This window comes from Capricornis sumatraensis, chromosome 1 (assembly GCF_032405125.1).
Source record: "Capricornis sumatraensis isolate serow.1 chromosome 1, serow.2, whole genome shotgun sequence".
Taxonomy (NCBI): domain Eukaryota; kingdom Metazoa; phylum Chordata; class Mammalia; order Artiodactyla; family Bovidae; genus Capricornis; species Capricornis sumatraensis.
The window spans coordinates 186,578,101-186,601,116 of NC_091069.1; the positions used below are offsets into that span (position 1 = coordinate 186,578,101).

The window sequence follows — 23,016 nt, forward strand, 5'->3', positions numbered from 1 at the left end:
CATGGCAATCCACTCCAGTATTCTTGCCTGGAGAATCCATGGACAGAGAAGCCTGGCAAGCTACAGTACATAAGGTCGCACAGAGTCAGACACAACTGAAGCAACTTAGCATGCATGCACACACATTCCTCATTTGGTATTCAAAAGACCCAAAGAGTAACCCCAACCCTCCGCCACTGTTCCAAAGCAGTAAATAGAAAAATATGTCAGGCTGTCTCTTGAGCTGTGAGACATGTTATTCAGAGTTCCAGGCCCCAACTGTGTCTCAGCCGCTCTTAACCTCTAGGTGTAGAGCAAGAATATGTCCAATTTAGACATTCTGGGCCTGGGCAGAGAGGGAGCAGTAGGAAGGTGAGCAGTCAGGGAGGGAGGGACAGTGAAATTAGTCTGCCCTGAAAAGAGCAGATTCCTACTCTGAATTCTGCTCCAAAGAAGAAGGGGAGACACTGCCAAAGAAACCTACCTGAAGTTCATCACGATCCGGAGCTGAGGTTTGAAAGGTGCACTCCCACAGAATCAGATAAATACACTAGGTGTTGGCATTCACTCCCCAGGATTAATTTCCTGGCTCGGGATAGCTGCCTCTGTCGCTGAGCAGTGACTGGAAGACTGCCGTGTGAGGAGGTTGTAAAGAATGAAAGGTAAAGAGGTGCTGACCCAAGCACCAAACACCAGCAGCAGTCCCCCAGGGCCGTCCCCAGGCAGGAGAGCTGGCTCTGGGTTCCTGCTGTCTCTGCACACCAGGTGGTGCTTTTATATCCTGAACTTAAGCCCTATAAAGACTTCTTGACCATCTTCAGACTGACCTCTGCACACCAGATTATTTCCCTATAAATCTCTATCACCTCACCCTTACAGAGGCCAGTGAGACTGCTCTATTTCTTCAGTAGAAAAATCTGAGGCTCCGAGAGCCAAAGGCTGTTCAAAGTCAGTAGCTAGAAGTTGCAGAAAGGATTTGAACCCAGGGCTCTGTGTCTGCATTTGCTTCTTATCCCCAAAAGGGAGGAATAAGTAGGGGCTGTAAATCTTCTTTGTTCTACTTGTCTCCCTTGCTTTCTCCCTACGAGGATGGGGACCAATCCAGTGGCAGGTTGAGGGTTCAGTGTTATTGAAAATTCAAAGAAATATACATTAAAATAACAAGATGCCACCTTCTTCCTATCAAATTAATAGCAGTTTAAAAATAATTATCCTGCAATAAAAATTAATTTTTTAAAAAAAGTAACCACAGAAACACAAAACATAACCCCCAAACCCAGTAAATATAAACAAATAAACCAAACATAATGATAAAATTTTAATACCATCAAATATCTAGCCAGAAGTTCAAATATGTGTGTTTGTTTATAAAGCTGATTTTTTTAAAGAGTTTGTTTGAATTAAGGTCCAAATAAAGTCCAGTCATTGTTAAAAAAAAAATTACGAGCAGTTAAAAATATATATATAATATAGAGCTGAAAAGAGCACTCCCATGTGTCTCTTGAACAAAAATAACATGGGACATCTCTTCTGAAGGGCAATTTGGCAAAATGTATCAAAGCATTAAAAAGCCCTTTCTCTTATAACTCAGTAATTACATCTCCAAAAAGGAAATAATCAGAAAAGCTGTCTGATTCAATCTCAGCCCACACATAACCTGCTGCTGCTAAGTCATATCAGTCGTGTCCGACTCTGTGCGACCCCGTAGACGGCAGCCCACCAGGCTCCTCTGTCCCTGCGATTCTCCATGCAAGAACACTGGAGTGGGGTGCCACTGCCTTCTCCAACACATAACCTGAAACAGCCTCAATTCACAACAATAATAGGAGAATCTAATTTTATGGAATGTCTGCAGGACAGGGTGTGATTAAACAATTAAAATCACACTTACGAAGACTTCTTAAAGCTTTCTAATTTACAAAACACATTTAGAAAACTATAGAAAGTAGTATGGGCTTCCCTGGTGGCTCAGATAGTAAAGAATCCAACAATGCAAAAGACCTGGGGTTCAACCCCTGGATTGGGAAGATCCCCTGGAGGAGGGAATGGCTACCCACTCCAGTATTCTTGCCTGGAAAACCCCATGGGCAGAGGAGGCTGGCAGTCTACAATTCATGGGGTCACAAAGAGTCAGACATGGCTAAAAAAGTAATATAATGAGCCACCATGTACTCCTTACCCAGCATCAACAATTACTGATTTAAGGCAAGTTTCATTTCTTTAACATAAGAACCCAATCCTCCATCTTGACTATTTTAAGAAAATCTCAGACATTGTATCATTGCATCCATTATGTCACTATGGATCTCTAAAAAGCACTCTTTTTATAAATATAACCAAATCACCATTATCTTTTTATAAATATAACCAAACCATTATCAAACAAAAAAATTTAGATAAGGTCTCTCAACAAAATAGTAATGGATTCAAAACATAATGCAAACTGATAAAGAATATTATAAAACTATAAAATCTTAGTTGAAAGAGAGAAAAAGCAGGAGAAAAAGAAAAGGGAAAAATTATTCACAAAGGAAAATGACTTGCAGGAAATAAATTCAAAATATTGCCAGTAATCTATAATTACCCTTGTGTATTTTTTGCTCAATTTTTTATTTCATATTTTTGAGTGTATTTTCACTGCTGGAGAATCTATGTTGGATATTTATTATTTCTCCTGCTCTTCTTTTATTGCTTACATTCAGAATTTCCCTCCAGAATGATTTAAAATGAGTTTCCTAGATCTCCTATATCTGAGAATATTTTGTCTTCAATCATGAAAGATTTTCTTCTACACATAAAATTCTGGGTTAACAGCTTTGTTTTTCTACTGCTTCAAAGATGTTGTTCCACTGTCTTTGATCTACATGGGTTTAGATGAGAAGTCTGCAGTACTTGAATAGGTTTCCCTTTCATATAGTGTATCATCTTTCTCTGGCTGCTCTCAATATATTTTTTTAAATTTTGTTTTCAGCAGTGTAATATGATGTGACTGAGTAGTTGTCATTGGGATTTACTCCATTTGGGATTCACTGTGATTCCGTGTGTGCTGTGTGCTCAGTTACATCCAACTCTTTGTGACCCCATGAACTGTAGCCTGCCAGGCTCCTCTGTCCATAGGATTTCCCAGGCAAGAATACTTGTGGTGTGTTGCCATTTCCTTCTCCAGGGGATCTTCCCCACCCAGGAATTAAACCTGTGTCTCTTGCATTGCAGGCAGAAAGTCCTTACGCTGAGCCACCAGGGAAGCCCCTACATTAACCGTACAGAGCTGTTTTGAAGAAGTGAAACATAACAAACCTAAAGCATTTAGCACAGTCCTTGGCCCATGGCAAATACTGAGAAAATGTCAGTCAGTGCATTATCTATGCGTATTGACTTTGATCTCATGTTACAGATACAGATGTTGAAGCATAGCATAGTTTAGTGACCTGACCAAAATTATACAACTGGATAAATGAAAAAGCTGGTATCAAAATTTACATCCATTCAACAATGGAAACAAAAGAGAGAACAATACAAAACCAGATGCAAGATAAATATATGTCCAGAATTAGAGCACAAAGAAAATGCTGGAAATATCACTAGGGAGAAAACTTAGATTAGTCTGGAGCAGGGTTTCTCAAAATTGGCACCATTGACATTTGTGGCTAGATAATTCCCTGGTGGCTCAGTGGTAAAGAATCCACTTGCCTATGCAGAAGACGCAGGTTCAATCCCTGGGTCAGGAGTATCTGCTGGAGGAGGAAATGGCAATCCACTCCAGTGTTCTTGCCTGGAGAATCCCATGGACAGAGGAACCTGATGAGCTACAGTCCATGGGATTGCAAAGAGTCAGACATGACTGAGCAACTGAGCACACACACACACAGGATCATGAGACTCTATCCATTTTTTTCCAATAAAAAATATATTTACAAGTATATTTTAAGTGTTGTATAATTTCTATTGCTCTATATTCAAGATCACTGACTTCTTTCTCTGTCATCTCTATTTTGTCACTGAGCCCATCTAGTGGATTCATTCCTTCAGATGTTGTCTCTTCAACAGTTCTAAAATTTCTATCTGGTTATTTTGTATAGTTTCCATTTTTCTGCTGAAAACCTCTCTCTTTACATGTCTTTCAAGAGTGGAGTATGGTTTTAACAGCTACTTTAAATCTTTGAGAATTCTACCATCTGAGATATCATAGGGTTAGCACCTGTTGAAAACCTTTCCCTTTGAGTTCAGCTTTTCCCGGTCCTTTTCATAGTGAGTAAATTTGGATTGTATCCTGGACTTTTGAATGTTAGGTCATGAGATTCTAAACTCTGTTAAATTCTTCTGAAAAAAAATGTTGATACTTCTGGTTTTTTTTAGCAGGCATTTAGCCCACTTTGGTTCAAATAGAAAATTCTCCTTCATCTTTTATGACCGTATCTCTAACGTCAATTCAATTTTCAAAGCCTTTCCTGTGCCAACTGGGTGTGCCAGTCACATAGGCAACTCAAGGGTTTATCTGGGACTCAGATAGTGGTTAATACCACAGATTAAGTTCTCAAACTTTTGCTATGCTTCATAGGATCCATCCCACATCTTGTAGAATGCCCAGGACTTGTGCCAAACCATACACAGAGTGGGTCCCCCTTTCAGCTCTTTCTTCTCAGGAATTTCCTTGGAGTCTCTGGCTTTCATTGGCTCATTTTCCTGGTTCCTCTGGCTGGAAATATGGGGTTATCTCAGAGTTCTAGCCTCCCAAACAACTACACAATTCCACATGGCAAGGGTCATTATTCAAGTTTTGACTACAGTATCCTATCTGCCTTTGCCAAGTTTTCATGTAGTTGGTTTTTGCATTCTACCCAATTTTTTGTTGTAAATAGTGGTGAGGAGAAGTTGTAGCTGGATTATTTCATCTTGGCTGGTACTCTGCCCTTTGTTCTCAGCATTTTTTACTTCTCAAAATTTCACCCATCTCTCAAAGCTCTGTTAAAATATCACTTCCGTGCAAGAAGCCATCCTTCTTCTCCTAGCTGGAAAAACACTCTCCTTCCTCTGAATTAGGGAAGATTCAGATTCAGCAATATTGAGAATCAAGCTGAAAGCCAAATCTTTTCACTGACTATCTTTGTTCAAACATCTGGATTCAATGAAATCAAACCTAACTAAGAAGCATCACAGTGGTTAAGAGATTGGACTTCACTTAAATTCAAGCTCTGCTAACTGCTAGATATGGGACCTTAGGCACATCACTTACTTTTATGTATATATATCAGCTTTCTCATCTGTGAAATGGAAAAAATAATTACCACATAGAATTGTTGTGAACATTAAGTGAGGTAATAGTTGTAAAGCACCTAAAGAAATACCATGTTGTAAGTGACTATTATCAATTTCTCAGTTACCATAACTTCACTCTGCAGATGAGAGAACCCTGCAGTGGGAAGAAGAAAGGACAGGGCTTACTCTATTCACAGCTCTTACTATGTCCTGAAATGACTATAATTTTTGCTTTAGTAAAAATTGTAGGAGCTCAATTTGTGTATCTATGTGGATCTTCAGAGAAGCATGTGGCAGGGTGGGAGACGAGATGCATGAGATGGGTTGGGAGATCTGGGTTCCAAGACCAGGTCTCCTCTGGGTCTGTGTTTTCCGTTGTAAACCATCGCTGCATAGAATAAGCTAGTCTACCTCCTTGTAGCTGATAGCAATCTTGAGAAAAAGCAAATGTTACAGGGTCATTTCTAGGTTTATCATCAAAATGCGTTCCTGAAACACAGAAAAAATTCCCAATTTCTTAAGTTGTCGTGTAGACCTTTTGTGATTTTTGCTGCTATCTATAATCTCATCTCTGAGATTCTAGCTGCACTGACCTAACTAAGGCTCACCTAGTCCACCTCACTGATGCCCAGTTGCACCAGGGCCCTCATCCTTGAGCTCAAATATCCCTCCTTGCCATCTCGTCAACATGTAAATGCTTCTTCTTCCATTCAAACTGCTCAAAGACATCTGCAAGGGAGTCCCAGACTCTCCAGGACTCTGTTTGCCCAGACCTTCTCTCTCCTTCGTGTCCCTCAGCTCACACTCTAGCAGCACTTTGGGCTGGCTGGTAATCACTTATTTTACAGGTCCTTCTCTCCCACACTATACCAGTGTTTTTCAAAATACATATTATTTTACATTAATGAGTCAAAAACAATTTAAAACATCACTTGGCTTATAAAAGAGAGCAAACTAGATTTGAAAGTATCAAAATTCACTGCATATAATAACCGTGCTTCATGAAACTTTTATCTGAAATAGATCAGAGCTGGCAAGGTAGCTATAGATGGATGACAAATAATGAACTCTCATGGACCCAGGACTCAGAGTCAATAGTTATTAATGATGTCCAATCTTATTTTGTTTATATTTCTACCTACTCCTGTACCCCCTAGCTAGTTTTTAGACAAATCCCAAATAGCATGACATTCATTTGTAAATATTCCAGTATGTATTTCAAAAAAATAAAAACTTTTTAAAAATGCAACTATAATACCATAAACTACATTCCTTATTGATTGGTGACAGTCCAAAAAGTTTGTAAGACTTTAAGTTCCCCAGGGGAGAAGCCCCCTCATTTATCTCTACATTTGCAGGACCTGGCACTCAGTACTCAGTAACAGAGGGAAGAGGAGGAGAAGAGAGAAAGGACGGAAACTGAAAAGGCTGGAAAAGGAAACTTAAAGGAAGAGAGTCTCTTAGATTTGAGTCAAGTCTTTTAGATTTGAATCAACTTCTACTGCAGTTCTCAAAAGAAAAAGAAACAAAACACTCAGTAAATTAGGTTCCTCGACTTTAAATGATTCTTGGGTATTTAAGGCTTCTGTGCTTGCTGTTTTCCCTCTGGGATGCGGCACACAATTGTGCAAGGCATGCACGGCGTACAGTGCTCACACTCTAGCTGCGGTGGGGCCCCGGGATCTTTCACAAAAGACAACGCGCTTAATGGGCTGATGGCGAGCCTATCCTCCTCTGCGCTCCGGTGACTTATAGTTACCTCGGTCCACCTTTCCCCCTCTGCTGCGTTCTTCCCTGCCTTCTATGCTGTCCACAGAGGCCAGAGGCCAAAGACTCACCATAAAGCCAGACGCCTTTGCTGTGTGTCCTCAATAAAAGTCCACGTTGATAAACATAGACTGCGATATCAGGAGCAGACCCTCTCTCTTAGGAGAGCCCTGAGTTCTGACAGCCGGGGACTGCCATAGTCACTTGCCAGTCACAGGACTCTCAGATAATATCCCTGAGGCCAAATTTCCTTATATGATATTAGGAATAATAATAGCTCCCCTGTCTCTGAGAGCCCTTGTCAGGTCCAAAGGAAGGAAATGCTTTAGCAATGGTAAAGTAGCACACGATGAAAAGGACGTTTTAGTGATGCCTTACCTCTAGAACAGTAGCTCCTAAACATCACTGCTGTCTGACAAATTGGGAATTACATTTCTTGCAAAACACTATGCATTCTTACTATTTGTGTATTCACTATGAATACACAAATAATTGGAAAATATATCTTATACACAATTTATAATAACAAAACATCAAATGCCAAGAAGCAAATTAAAGATAGCCAGGACTTCTCACTGAAAAACTATAAAATTGTTCTTACTGAGAGAAGTTAAGGAAGACTTAAAGAAACGGGAACATATATCATGTTTATGAATTGAAAGGTTCAGTTTTGTTTAAATGTTCATTTTCCCCCAAATAGACTGTGATGATAAATTTAATGTGTCATTTGGACCACAGGTGCCCAGATATTTGGTCAAACATTACTCCAGGTAAGTCTGTAAGAGTATTGATAAGGTAAACATGCACATGTTCTATTAGTTTTGTTTCTCTGAAGACTCTTGACTATTGCCTTGTCTCTAACTTCTGTGCATTCTCAATCAAAATCCCAACAGGCAATTTGTAGAAATTAACAAGATAACTAAAAATTTGTTTTAAAAAAATACAGAGGACTTAAAACACAGAATTTAAAAAAAAACATAAATTACTATATGTGGCTGAGTCCCTTCAGTGTTCACCTGAAACTATCGCAACACTGTTAATAGGCTTCACCCCAATACAAAATAAAAAGTTTAAAAAAAAGGTAAATTACCAGACTTGTTATAAAACCACAGTAATCAAGACAGTGATTAAGTAAGGACAGACAAATAGACCCATGAAAAAGAACAGAATCCAAAAGTAACAGTAACTTAGGTTTTTTTTCAACAGTAACATTTTTCTTTTTTTTTTACAGTGAAATTTACAGTGAAATTCAGTGGAAAAAGAAAGGTCTTCTTAATAAATTGCTCTGGAGAATCTGGACATCTATATAGGGAAAGAATGAATCTTGAATTGTTCTTCACACTCTATCTAAATAATTAATGTGAAGCAGATCCTAGACCTATATGTGAAAAATCAAGCTACAGACTTTCTAGGAGAAAACATATTAGAGTATCTTCACGATCTTGGGGTAGGAGAAGATTCTTAGACCAGACACAAAAGGCACTAATAATAAAAGAGAAAATAACAAGAACTTCCACACATTTAAAGGCCAAGTTATTTAAAAGCAGTCCTAATGATTAATTTCAGTTGTTAGTGTGAGAAACACTACATTCAGGCTTGGAAGCAACTGTCCCAGAATAAACACATACAGCCAAAATGTTTCAGGACCTAACACAGTGTTGCCTCATATCTCGCCAATGTGGTAGGCCCATGGTTAGGAAACATTCAAGAAAACAAGTTTTTTGTCACCAGGAGGTCAGAGTATCACCAGGAGATAGAGTCACTCAGTCTATCAGAATACATAGTCCCAACCTGCAATCCAAAAAGTCACTCAGGCAAAGAAGAGAGCAGGCTGGACCGTGTTCAACACAATGATGGCATGAAACAGAAGAAAATTTAAAAGCATCTGATCAAACTCTCCTCATCCCATTTTCATAGATGGAAAAACTGAGGTCCACTGCCACAGAGAGAGCTACATGATCACTTTATGACAGAGCCAAAGTGGAACTCAGATTACTTGGCTCCCTGACAAATTCTCCTTCTGTCACCAAGCTGTTGTTATGCTCCCGGCTTCAGGGCCTGCCAGGTTTCTCAGGACATGTCTCACAATCGTCCTACAGATGTAAGTACCTGAGCCAGCATTTATGAAGCTCTCAGTATATTGTCCAACATACAGGAGGTGCTCAGCAAAGAATTCTATTACTGAGTTAGATTCAACTTCCCAGCTGAGCAGTGATAATGCAGAAGGCCCCAGAGCCAACATTTGAATAGCAAAGACTCATTTCATGCCAAGATTATTCCTCTACCTGCCTCGCACCCCATGCCACCAGTGACTACCATCCAAGGAAAGCCAGAGAGACCTTGGCCCTTCTCAAACCTATAGGGCATGAGGATTAAAGAAGAAAACACTCCTCCTTTCTGCTGATATGCCCAGAGTCCAGGTTTTACCCCCAAAATCAGAAGGCTACAAATTGGACATGAACACACCACAGGATCATCATCACCCCAAACCCTCAGCAAGGGTGAATGGAACAGATGGGAGCTGGCAAGATGTTGATAGAGAAACATGGCTTAGGGGCAAGAAACATCTGGGATGAGGGAATACCGATGCCTCACAGGGCACAAGGCAGTATAGGCAAAGGAAAGTCTTTGCATTTTCCAAACATAAATATTATTGTTTTCCTTTTCCTCAGCCCACTTGCTTCACTTTGCAGATGCACCTGTCACTACTCTACACACACCTTCTAACTTCACATGCAGATGTTGGCAAGTTTCTCCATTCAGCCAATACATACTGATGGAGTGCTATGTTGCTCAGGACCAGAGCTAGGCAATGAGAACATGAGGGTGACTGTGGAGGACTCTGACTCCAGAGGGAGAGAAATAGGTAAGTAAGAATAACAGCCACAGAGTGTGTGCCATGTGGAGAAGTCAGCCACACAGTGTGTATGGTTTGCGGAGCCTGGGGATCAACTTCACATTTGAGTAACTCAAATATGAACTAAAGAGTTCCTGATGAAAGTGAAAGAGGAGAATGAAAAAGCTGGCTTAAAACTCAACGTTCAAAAAACGAAGGTCATGGCATCTGGTTTCATCACTTCATGGCAAATAGCTGGGAAAATAACGAAAACAGTGAGAGACTTTATTTTCTTGGGCTCCAAAATCACTGCAGATGGACTGCAAGGAGATCAAACCAGTCAATCATAAAGGAAATCAGTCCTGAATAGTCAGAGAGGACTGACACTGAAGCTCCAATACCTTGGCCACCTAATGTGAAGAGCCGACTCTGATGCTGGGAAAGATTGAAGGCAGGCAGAGAAGGGAACGACAGAGGATGAGATGATGGGCATGAGCTTGAGCAAGCTCCAGGAGCTGGTGACGGACAGAGAAGCCTGGTGTGTTGCAGTCTGTGGGGTCGCAAAGAGTCGGACATGACTGAGCGACTGAACTGAACTGAAAGATGAAGAGGAAGAGGAGTCAGAACAGATGAGAGGAGGGGGTGTGAGATGAGCTATGTTCAAGCACGTCATTGGCCACTTTTTGCATTCCCTAAGACAGGGTTTTTACCTTATCATTTAGACAGACTTGATTTGTGTTGCTGAGCATAAAGAAACACTGGATACCTTCCATAAACCTGACAGTTTCCTTTGACGCCAACCATCGGGTAAAGCCACAAAATTAATACGTATCTGAAGTATCATCCTTTCTCCGTGAAATTATGCTCTCTCTAACCTTAAAAACAAGATTTCATTAAAACCTGTTGAAAGCTTCAGGGACATGACAATGTCGACTTGCCTCCCATTTGCTTCAGGATGCAAATGTGGACAGTAAAAAAACACAGTGAGGACATATATGTCAAAATCTGAGCTAATTGCAACAGAACTGCTGCTTAGATCAGTACAGTGAGAGAAGGAAAGTGAAACTGCTCAGTCGTGTCCGACTCTTTGTGACCCCACGGACTGTAGCCCACCAGACTCCTCCATCCACGGAATTTTCTAGGCAAGCATACCTGAGTAGGTTGCCATTTCCTTCTCCAGGGGATCTTCCCAACCTAGGGATCAAACCTGGGTCTCCCGCACTGCAGTCAGACGCTTTATCATCTGAGCCACCAGGGAATCAGATCAATATAAGGGCAGAAAATAAAACGAAAAAGCAGTTTTTCTTTTCATTACACTTATGGAGAGCGTTCATGTGCAGGACTCAGCTAAATGTTCTCTATATGTTATCTCATTAAAATCCCTTCACGTCTTCGTGAGGCTGATGCTATGATCCCATCTTACAGATGAGAATGCACAAGACCAGAAAGGTTAAGTAATTTGCCTGAAGAAGGGATCTAGAACATATTGAAACTAAGACTCAAACCCATATTTACAACATTTTATTGAGTACTAATTATATTCTTGGTACTTGATCCTCCCAGAAAACTTATAGGGAATTACCGCTGTCATCCTCTTTAGATGAAAGAGGGATTAAATAACATTCCCAGCTGTACACATCTTGCTGCTCCAAAGCCTGTGACAGATCCAAGTGCAGCTAGGATGTGGAAGGAAACTGGAAGGTCATCCCTTTACTGCGGGCTCCGTACTCCATGCATCTGTGCTCCTGGGAGAGGCTGAGGCCGAGCTCTGGGGAAGTGTCGGACTTAAAGGTTGTGGGTGTTTCGGCTTAGCCCTCACCATCTGTCTGCAAACAAGCAAACAAAAAGCCTCCCCAGCAAGGCACCCTGGAAACACAGTGGTCACCTGTTCCTCTGGTCAGTTACATCAGTGGTGTTCTAAGAGGCATGTGGGGAAGGACACACTAACACTTGACACATTTTGACCTTTGTGAAATTTAGCAAAACTTTAGGTAAATTTTTGTATCCAGTCTTGGTTGTTTTGTGGCAAAACTGGCGAGCTCACATGTCACCCACTGCTGAGAAAACAAAGCTTATGATGTACATATCAAAACTTACCCAGTGCGATATGTCAATTACATTTCAATAAAATGGAGGTGGGGACAGAAGCAACACTTCAAGAAAACAGATGTGTTGTGCCAGAACAACCTCTGCCTTGGAATTCAAAGGCCGAGTAATTTCTTACAAATAGTTTTAAATTTATAATTAATTTATAAATAAGATATAATGACAACTATAAATTTATAATTTTATAATTAATTATAAAAGATATAAAAGAAAATAAGCATGAGGCTGTAGGCAGTAGCATCAAACACAATGTCAAGAAATTTTGAAATAACCCAAATATCTAACCAAAGGAACAAGCAAACTGTGATGTAGAATTGAGTGATATCCTTTGAAGCCATTAACATACCACATGGATTATAATGATAGGGAAAATGTTTATGATAACAGGAGAAATAAACTTTGTCAACCTTAAAATTATATTAAAACCTTATTTTTCCACCAAAGGACAATGATTGCAAGGGAATAGTGCAAAACGAGTAGTAATATGTCAGGATGCCAGGGCTTTCAAAGTGTATCTTCACTGCTGTTGTAATCTTTGTGAATAAAACAAGAAAAGCTTAGAACCAACTTGGTTGCCCATAGGAGAGGCACGTGACCCTCCCAATTCAGTTTCCCCCACATTGGGATATCACAGTCTTCCTGAAAAAAAGATAAAACTGGGATTTCACAGAAACACCTGCCTTAGCACAGAGCAGGGCAAATACATTCACTCAGCACCTGATGACCCAGCCCTGGCTAGCTGAGTTCTCTGTGTGTTATAACAGACTCTTGACGTAACTTCTGAAAGGTAAGTGTCCTTGTCCCGGGAAAGAGACACTCCACCTACTGAAAGGACTCCCTTAACTCCAGCAAATGTACGTGAAGACAATGGTTCCCTTCACTTCCCTGGGCTCTCTCAGCCACCTCCACAGAAGCTTATTTAACAACGGTTTGGAAATGGGCTACTTCTGCCTCTGCACCTGGGGCCCCTTCCCCCAACACTCAACACCATCCACACCAGCAGCAGCTCAGATACTTGGGGATAACATCACGACATGGAAAACACTGCTCACTTCCACCTATTCAATTCCACCATCCTTCTAGACCAGGAGTCAAGAACCCCGCCTTTCCTCCTTGCCTGAGTACTGGCAGGCCACCAGCCAGAGCTAAAAGCCAAGGGACAGACCTGGGTCAGCTTTATCACTCTCCAGCTTTGTTATTCCAGGAAAGCTCTCTAATCTCTCCTGTTTTCATTTCCTCAGTTCTTATGCAGGACTGCAATAATTCTTCATGTGATTCCTGAAATGCTTGAAATATGTAAAAAATACTGACCTGCCCAACACAGTAGTCACTAGACACATGAGTCTACTGAGCCCTGGAAGTATGGTTAATCCCAGTGGAGATGAGCGATAAATATAAAATACATAGCAGAGTCTGAAGACCTCACATGGGGAAAAAAAGAATGCAAGATGTTGGATTAATAATTTTTATATAGATTACATGATAAAGTACATATTTTGGGTATATACTGGGTTACATATAACACACTATTAAAATTAATTTCATCGGTATATTTTTTGTTGTGATTATTATAAAAGTTAAAATCACCTATGTGGCCCACATCTGTGACTCGATTTTCACTGAACACGGTAACAGCTCAATGTTCTTTCTCTACTACTCCCTCCCCATTCATTGATCACGTAGAGCACTTGGCATCTCACTGTCTAAAGTCTTGCATCACAACTGCAGTACCAGGTGAGTCCCTTCTCCTTTCTAGGCTCCAGGTTACCAGAGACCAGGAGTAGAAAGGAAACCTGATTTAGAATCAGAAGACTGGGCCCCAGTTCTGGTTCTTCCTTTACTAACTGGGTGGCCCACAGCACATCATCTCACTCCTCTGAGCCACAGTTTTGAAATCACAAAACAAAGGGCAAAAATCTTCTGCTCATGGCATGAGAAAATGCACACAAAGGTGCTGGATAAACTGTAAAGGACTGCACAGGCCAGGAATAAGTAGGATAATTCACACAGGAAGGAAGTTGGGCAGTCCTGTCTGGCCACTCTGATATTCTCTGCCTTCCATTCCGTACAATCATTTAACTTTTTTTGTCTCGTATCTCTGCAAACCAATTTTCCCAAGAACACAACTCCTCCTTCTCACACGCCCCCAACACAACCCAAGCAGAGTGCTACAGGCAGACAACCCCCTCCCAACTCAAAACCCCACGAAAGCTGAGCACATCCTGTGTACCGGGCAATAAGCCTAGGGCACTCAGAGCACAACAGTGCAGATGGCCTGGCAGAAAAAGAAACTGGCAACACAACATGGGACGTGCATGAAACGGAGGAATTGAATAAGTGTAAGTGCACCAGGTACGCAGAGTGGGGTGCACCTTACTTGAGAGAAGCAGAGAAGAGTGGGGGTGGGAAAGTTGTATGAAATGGCCAATAGGAAGGACTCTTGGATGCATTTCGCAAAAAAGAAGGGCATAAAGATATGAACGAGCATGGAATGCTACAGCATTTAATCCAAAGCAAAGGTCAGCATAGAGTGTACAATGGGCCCCCTAACCACATGAGGCTGAGAGGTCCTGCCTACAGGCGGAAACACGATTGCCCTCCTGACTCAGCTCCTTGAGATTCACCCAGCTCACCCAACAGGCCACTCAGGAAGGTGTGCCACGATCTTAGGAAATTAAGTTCCACCTGTGGCAACTGCATAAACCTCAGCTATTTGCACAAGAGCCCTATTTCAAAACATCTTGTCCTTATTTTTAACTCAGAAAATACCTCCTTACCATCTATACCTCCTTCCGAGGTCAACAAGTGTCAAAAGCACAAAGATACACCATCGTTTGGGAGGTCAGGCTGGCTTCTCTATGTCATAACATGCTTCTTCCCAATTCCAAGGTGAGATCCAGATTATTTCTAGTTAAGTTGCAAAATTTCATTTCATCAAAAACTCAGTGTTCTACCTGCATAGCCAGGAAAAGCAAATACACAAAGCTTTTTGGGTGAAGATCTGAAAGCTGTGATTTTGGCAGCTAAACTTGTCCTTTGAATCAGTATTCAAATATTTAGAGAAGATTCTCTTTTAAGTATGAATAAAAGATCAAGATCTTTTAAGTATGAATAAAAGATCAGGAAGTGGGTGTCTCTGAAAGGGACAGTTGAAGAGTGCAAGTAAATAGGCAGCTAAACAGAGATGTTGTCTGTGGGCCCTTGTCCCACAGACACGGAGCCACACCTCACTCAACAGTTAGTTGTAAAACCAGTGCTGGGGTCCGAAAATTCCTCTCTCCTGGGAAACTTTTGATTAAAAGCATTTTAGGAATTTTAAAAGTCATATTAGCCTATTGCAATGTCGTAAATTTATTTGGATCCTGAGTTGAATAAACACAGTTTTTAAAATTACATACATGTACATATACACACATACAAACATACTGATACATACATCTGTGTGAGTACACACACATCCACATACATACAACATTTGGAGAAATTTGAATATTGACTCCATATCTGATGATACAAAGGAATTTGTGCATTATTTAAATACGATAACAGCCTATTAAGTAGCTTTAACTTTTCAGAGTACATATTGAAATAGTTATAGATAAAATGAAAAAATAAATTTGAATTAATAAATCTGAAGAAGTCAATTAAAATAAATTCTTATTTCATAAGGATGTTCATGTACAGTAAAGAAAGACAAAAAAGTCCTACCTTAAATCACCCATAAAATACAGAATACATAGTCTGTTTATATAACCCTGGAACACTCAAATAAATAAGTTCACTTAGTGAATCCAACATGGATGGGCTATTCTTCAACCCACGAGGAGATTATGATTTCTTCTTCTGGGGACCTGAAGAAATAATTATCTTGAGGAGAAGGCAATGGCAAACCACTCCAGTACTCTTGCCTGGAAAATCCCATGGACGGAGGAGCCTGGTGAGCTGCAGTCCATGGGGTCGCTAAGAGTCAGACACGACTGAGCGACTTCACTTTCACTTTTCACTTTCCTGCATTGGAGAAGGAAATGGAAACCCACTCCAGTGTTCTTGCCTGGAGAATCCCAGGGACGGTGGAGCCTGGTAGGCTGCCATCTTTGGGGGTGCACAGAGTCGGACACGACTGCAGCGACTTAGCAGCAACAGCATGAAAAAAACAACTATTTCGACACTGGGATCATATCCGGCACAAGATGCTCAGCCTAGAGAGACTGGGGGACCCCTGGTTCATGTCCCCCATCTGTACTCGTGCAAGCCGTAAATTAAGCTGACTGCCTGTCAGAACTATGTGTACTATTTCCATTACTCTCTCGTTCTTTCCCAAGGCCTCTCTTTTTAAAAATGTGCCGAGTAGAACTAACATGCCACTGTGTGCTCATTTGCTGCCTCAGAAGAAGCTATACCAAGCTTCTAGTATTAGAGTTGATATTTAGGAGAAAAAGATAATCACATCTTAACACATAGGAATATATGGGTGATAAGGAGCCTGCAGAGTGGTTCAGGCCACAGAGACCATCTTTGATAAGGAAGCATCACTGTGTCTACCTATACGCATCACCATTATTATAAGGTTCACTTCCTGAGTCCCTGTTCTTAGGCGCTATTGTTAAGTCTTCTGAATAATTCAGTGGGTTATTTTACAGGTGAGAAAGCTAAGTTCAGAGTAACTGAACTTCATTTTCCAAAGGCCACCCAGCTAGAAAGGGACAAAACCAAGATTCAAATCTCACTCCCCAAGTCTAGCACACAGCTACCCCTGCCTACAAATGAAGTCTTTAAGGCACAGTTATTTAACAAGGCCCCTTGATTTTTTAAAAAACATTTTTTTAAATAATAAATCTAAAAAATGAAGAAAAAAAAAATGTTGAGTTGCCTAACTGAGAAGCAGACAAAACTCCCACTCTATGATTCCACAGGGTGACTTATCAAGTCTGCAGCCTGTTGAGCTTTACTTCCAGTGCCCCTGGCTTTTGCTATTTCAGCACCTCTTGGCTCCATCTGACATATTTGAAAGAACAGAACAGGAAAGGACCTTTTTTTGTGTTTGGAATGACAAAAGTCCTGGTGACCTCATAACACCCCTCAAAAAATAAAACAGGCCTGTAAGACATTTTTTTTCCTTTAAATCTCCAGTCTACTGGGTTATTTATGGCAACTTAATAACTGACTCAAATTGGTCATTCATGAACGAGAACAGACGAAGGATGTGTTCAGGCAAGAGCCAGCCAAGCAGTGACCACAGGGACCCCACAGGGAGCATGACCTTGAAAGAGATTCCTTTATGAACTTGATGCTTCCACTCTTCACTCAAGTGTTTATCAAGTGCCTGCAAAAGAAGCCCCCACTTTAGACTGGGTGCTGTCAGGACAAGGACACTCAAGTCAGAATCCCAGCCCATAGGTAGCTCCAGGTATCATGGGAGGGGTATGGGGGAAAAGAGCCACCTTCTGTCACACGAGCCCATCTCCTCAAATCCTACTATCCCCAGGAGGATCTGAGGACAAAGGTAGCGGTGGAGGGGTTATTAAACAGTTCTCCTTCTAAGTGCTGACCAGCAATGGGACCCATCTGATCTGGATAGGACACTGGGCTGTGAATGCCTTGAGGGCAAAGACCATATCTAATTTGTTTTTCTATTCCCAGAAGAGTAGGCCTGAGATATTTGTTATGGGTATTTTTGGTTGTGGTCATGTACTAAGTTTACACTTTTAAAAGATATTTATGGTTGAATACTGAAACCACTCTCAGGTGCCACAGAAGTATCTGAAAGGCTCAGTTTCAGGAACTGGATTCCTGTCCTCAGACCCCATTTGGCCAAATGGGAGGTCAGGTGGAGAGGAAGGAGATGGTACAATGGTACGGAGAAGCCTCTCAAATGGTGAGATCCATTGATAGCCCAAAAGATTTTAGGCAGATGACCCTCTGTCCTCAGAAGGGAGGAAGGTTGGCTAGGGAACAGAAGCCCATGCTGACTTCTCCTGTGGGAAGGTGAGCAAACGCCAAGCTCTGTAACTCAGTGGAACCCACCTCTGCCCACGTGCTTAAGGCCCTCCTTACCCTCAACAGTGGATTTATAAGAACAAAGAAAGCAAAGCGAATAAGGATGATCACAGAGGGCACCATGGCAGCTCATACCTCCTCCCACCCCCAGTTTGGCATGAGACCAGCAGGCAACTAACCCAGGTTTCCAATGAACTCAGGTCATAAGAGCACAGGCTTCACTAGGGAAGCCTGGGGAGGCTGGAGGAGAGAGTCCTCACTTGGGACAACTGTGAAAGGTCTACATGGGGCCATCCAGGGAGGGGCCACAGGCCTCCTTTGACTGAACATGTGGAGGGAACCAGTGCATCTGGTTGGGTCTTAACAGTGTGTTGACTATGAGGTAATTCAGTATCGGAGCCAACGTCTCTCTGCTCCCCCAGTCTGAGCTAGGAGCCCCTCAGCTGTGTTCCCACAGCACCCTCTCAGTGTCTATGTCTGCCTCTCTACGAGGGTGTGACCCTCCAGACTGCAGAAGGCATTCCAGTCTCTCTGAGGCCTGCTAGGTCTGTCTCAACTGGGTCCTCAGCAAAGACTTCTGCATGCCCTGAATGAAACAGTCGTGAATGAGATCCCTGTAGGAGAATCACACTCCACCCAAGAGAAAAGAAACGCCTGGCCTGACTGAAGAGTCAAGTCATCAAAAGTCCACAAGAAAGGCTAAGTCCTACCTGCCTCCTCCATAGTATAAACTAAAAGCTTCAGTGGAAAGGTCCTCCCCACAAAAGGAAAAACAAGAATCAGTCAGCTGAGTGAAGTAAGTCAGAGAAAGACAAACATCATATATTGTTATATGTGGAATCTAAAAAAGGGGTACAAATGAACTTATCCACAAAACAGAAATAGGATTACAGATCTAGAAAACAAGCTTATGCTTACCAGAATACAAGGGGAGGGGAGGGATAAACTGGAAGACTGGGACTGACACACACACACCACTGTGTACAAAATAGAAAACTAATAAGAACATATTATATAACGCAGGGAACTCTACTCAATACTCTGCAATGACCTATATGGGAAAATAATCTTAAAAAGAGTAGATATATGTATATGTATTACTTTGCTGTGTATCTGAAACTAATACCTTTAAGTCAACCACACTTCAATAAAAAATAAAAAAGAACCAGTTCATTAGTTACCGCTGGGCACACAGGGTAGGAATTGGCAAGACGATGCCTTTACTGGAAACTCTGCGTAGCTATTTGCAGGTGACCTGGAAATGGATGGAGGAGGGCGGAGGCAGGCAACCATGACAATCAGTGATGCAGGAACTGACTGAAACTAGCATCTGAGTTAACTGAATCTGGATAAAACCAGCATCTGATTTATATTATTTACGGACATTTTTTCAGAGGAAATCAAAACAGACCAAGCTGTGGAAAGGGACTGCAATGGTCTATGAGAGAGGGACTGGAGAGAGTGATACTGGAAAACCTCACCCCAGCGGCAGCAGTTTCCAGCCAGGGAACTCTTCTTGGCAGGTAACCATCCTTGGGGTAGGTTGAATACAGATGTCAAGAATAATGCCTATCAATTAGCATCATAAAGATGAATCCTATTGGCTGAACATGAAACACGGGCCAGGTGCTGTGCTAAGCATTTTATCTCTCTTCAATTATCTTAATAACATTGCAAGATAGATACAACTCACCTGCATTTTATACATAACGATGAGTATGCTTTACATGAAGAGTTAAGTCCCTTGTTCAAGGTCGCAGTTAGGACAATACCAGGATTCAAACCCAGTTCAACTAACTCTCCAAGGCCCATGTCTATCACACCCAGAGACAAGACCAGCCCTGCAGATAAGGGTGGGTAAGGGAGGCTTCCAGTGAAGAAATAGGATTTGACCTGGACTAGGTCCGTCTAGTCAAGGCTATGGTTTTTCCAGTGGTCATGTATGGATGTGAGAGTTGGACTATAAAGAAGGCTGAGCACCGAAGAATTGATGCTTTTGAACTGTGGTGTTGGAGAAGACTCTTGAGAGTCCCTTGGACTGCAAGGAGATCCAACCAGTCCACTCTGAAGGAGATCAGCCCTGGGATTTCTTTGGAGGGAATGATGCTGAAGCTGAAACTCCAGTACTTTGGCCACCTCATGCAAAGAGTTGACTCATTGGAAAAGACTCTGATGCTGGGAGGGATTGGGGGCAGGAGAAGGGGATGACAGAGGATGAGATGGTTGGATGGCATCACTGACTCAGTGGACGTGAGTCGGAGTAAACTCCGGGAGTTGGTGATGGACAGGGAGGCCTGGTGTGCTACGATTCATGGAGTTGCAAAGAGTAGGACAATGACTGAGCAACTGAACTGAACTGAGATCCTAGACCTAGGAGGCTGTGTAGGATGTGGACAGCTAAACAGGGCTGGAAGAACATGAGGAGGTCCTAAAGGTCCCTGAGGTCCTATGGAATCCTACGGGAGACTCAAAGCCCAGTGCTCTACTGTTATACCGCTGTTTTTTAATAACAAATACTACCTATGGGTGCTTTAGAATTCAAATTGTTCATTAATTGTAGAAAAAGTCAAACAGAGGAAGATTTCCATCCTTAGCTCTTTGTCCAAAGCCCAAGCCTTCCCCATTGGCCTCTTCATCAGGTATCTGGTTACTGGGTCCCCTTGTATGTGAAGTGGGGGGCTTGGGTGCTCTCTGAGGCCTAGCAGCCCCATCACAGTTAGAAATTACCTCAGGGGGCAGTCAGGTGGTCAACCTACCACCTGATGAATGAACTTCCCATTCAACAGCAACAAAAAAATGGCCATGCTGCCAGCATCTGCTTTCATACCTGTAATAATGATAACTCTCCTTCCAAGGCAGCCCATCTGCAGACAGCTAAATATTAGTTCTGAAAAGCCTTTAATTTATTGGGTAGGCCAAAAAGTTCATTCCGGTTTTTCTGCAAGATGTTATAGAAAAACCCAAATGAACTTTTAGGTCAACCCAAAACACTGGACTCATCTCCTCCCAAACCCTTTAGCTTGTACCTGCTGGTTCTAAGACCACCCTCTAGAGGAAAACAAACATCTGTTTTTTTTTTCCATGAAACAATCCTTTGAAACTATCATGGGCATGCTAAGTAGTTTCAGTCATGTCTTACTCTTTGCAACCCCATGGACTGTAGCCCACCAGGCTCCTCTGTCCATGGGATTCTCCAGGCAAGAATACTGGAGTGGGTTGCCATGCTCTCCTCCAGGGGATCTTTCCAACCCAGGAATCCAACCCATGTCTCTTATGTCGCCTGTGTTTGCAGGTGTGTTCTTTACCACTGGGAAGCACCACCTGGGAAGCCCAAAACTATTACACACGCAACCCACCTCAACCCTTCTTTTTTTCAAGCTGAACATTCTCATTGTTTGAGCCATTCCTTAAATAACATGTTTTCTGAACTCCACAGTGTCTAGGTGTGGCCTGACTAGTAGGGAACAGGAGACCAACTACACTCCTACCATGCAAATGTGGAGAGTTTCTGGTTAGTTTTTAGCAGCCTCATGCTAATGACCCTCAGTCAAGCATTAACTGAACTCAAGTTTACCAGCCTTTTTTTTTTTTTACTTTACAATACTGTATTGGTTTTGCCATACATTGACATGAATCCACCACAGGTGTACATGAGTTCCCAAACATGAACCCCCCTCCCACCTTCCACCCCATATCATCTCTCTGGATCATCCCCATGCACCAGCCCCAAGCATCCTGTATCCTGCATCGAACATAGACTAGCGATTTGTTTCTTACATGATAGTATACATGTTTCAATGCCATTCTCCCAAATCATCCCACCCTCTCCCTCTCCCTCAGAGTCCAAAAGTCCGCTCTACACATCTGTGTCTCTTTTGCTGTCTCGCATACAGGGTCATCATTACCATCTTTCTAAATTCCACATATATGTGTTAGTATTCTGTATTGGTGTTTTTCTTTCTGGCTTACTTCACTCTGTATAATCGGCTCCAGTTTCATCCATCTCATTAGAACTGATTCAAATGTATTCTTTTTAATGGCTGAGTAATACTCCATTGTGTATATGTACCACAGCCTTTCTCCCTAACTACACCTCCCAGCTGGGCTGTCTGAGTGTGCCATTGGTATTTGGACCTCACCTTTTATCCTCTGTTTATCCTGGTGCTACACTTTATCTTTCTATGCTCTGTTCCTCTTCTAGCCTGTGAAGCTTACAGAGAATTTTGACCCTGGCACACACAACATTCACTATCCTTCCTATCTTTAAATCATCCATAAATGGGATCAGCAAGCCCTGTCTATGTACTGCTCGAAATCATGGGTTAAATAAGTGCTATCTTCCCAACAGACACAAATTAGTATCCTTTAGAGATAGTTATAAAAGCACTGTGTTGAAGTAGTGAACCAACCACCATCCAGTCCACATTTTCCAACTTATTTGAAAGTGAAAGTGTTAAGCACTCAGTTGTGTCCGACTCTTTGTGATCCCACAGACTGTAGCCTGCCAGGCTCCTCTGTCCATGGACTTTTCCAGGCAAGAATACTGGAACGGGTTGCCATTCCCTTCTCCAGGGAATCTTCCTGACCCAGGGATTGAACCCAGGTCTCCCAAACAGCAGGCAGATTCTTTACCAACTGAGGCCTCAGTTATTAAGGATACAAATATGTTCATTGACTGATAGAAGCATTCTAAATTCACTATTATCATAATCAACATAAAGTGTCTCTATGCTTTGATATCACACAAGAATATCTGGCCATGGAGGGAATACTTGGGATGGTCTCTAAAATATAGGGTCTGAGACAACACACAAGTTTCCTTGTGCAGAAACCACAAAGAGTTGCTAAACTGAGGGGCAAGAGGCTAGGACTGCCAACAGGGAAAGATATATTATATAATAAGATATCAAGGATAGAGAAAAGCTATAGTGCTTTCCAATATGAACCCCAAAAGTGTCAGGTCACGGAACCCTATATTTTGTGTCCCAGAGTGAGGAGAAGCAATGGGGATGTATTGATTTAATAATTACCTCATGCATTATTACTTACTGAGAGCTACCATGTGCAGGCATTTC

At 41.9% G+C, this 23,016-nt stretch overlaps 1 protein-coding gene across 2 annotated transcripts in view; it reads right to left on the minus strand.

Moving 5' to 3' along the window:
- Positions 1 to 23,016, minus strand: part of ST6GAL1 (ST6 beta-galactoside alpha-2,6-sialyltransferase 1) — a 146,420-nt gene that overhangs the window by 57,338 nt on the left and 66,066 nt on the right. The window contains exon 1 of one of the 2 annotated variants that reach the window (XM_068977846.1): positions 7,074 to 7,171. The exons of the other annotated variant lie outside the window; for it this stretch is intronic. The gene's annotated coding sequence lies outside the window, so the exon portion shown is untranslated. Of the gene's footprint in view, positions 1 to 7,073; positions 7,172 to 23,016 lie in introns of those variants that run through there. 2 annotated transcript variants of the gene reach the window in all.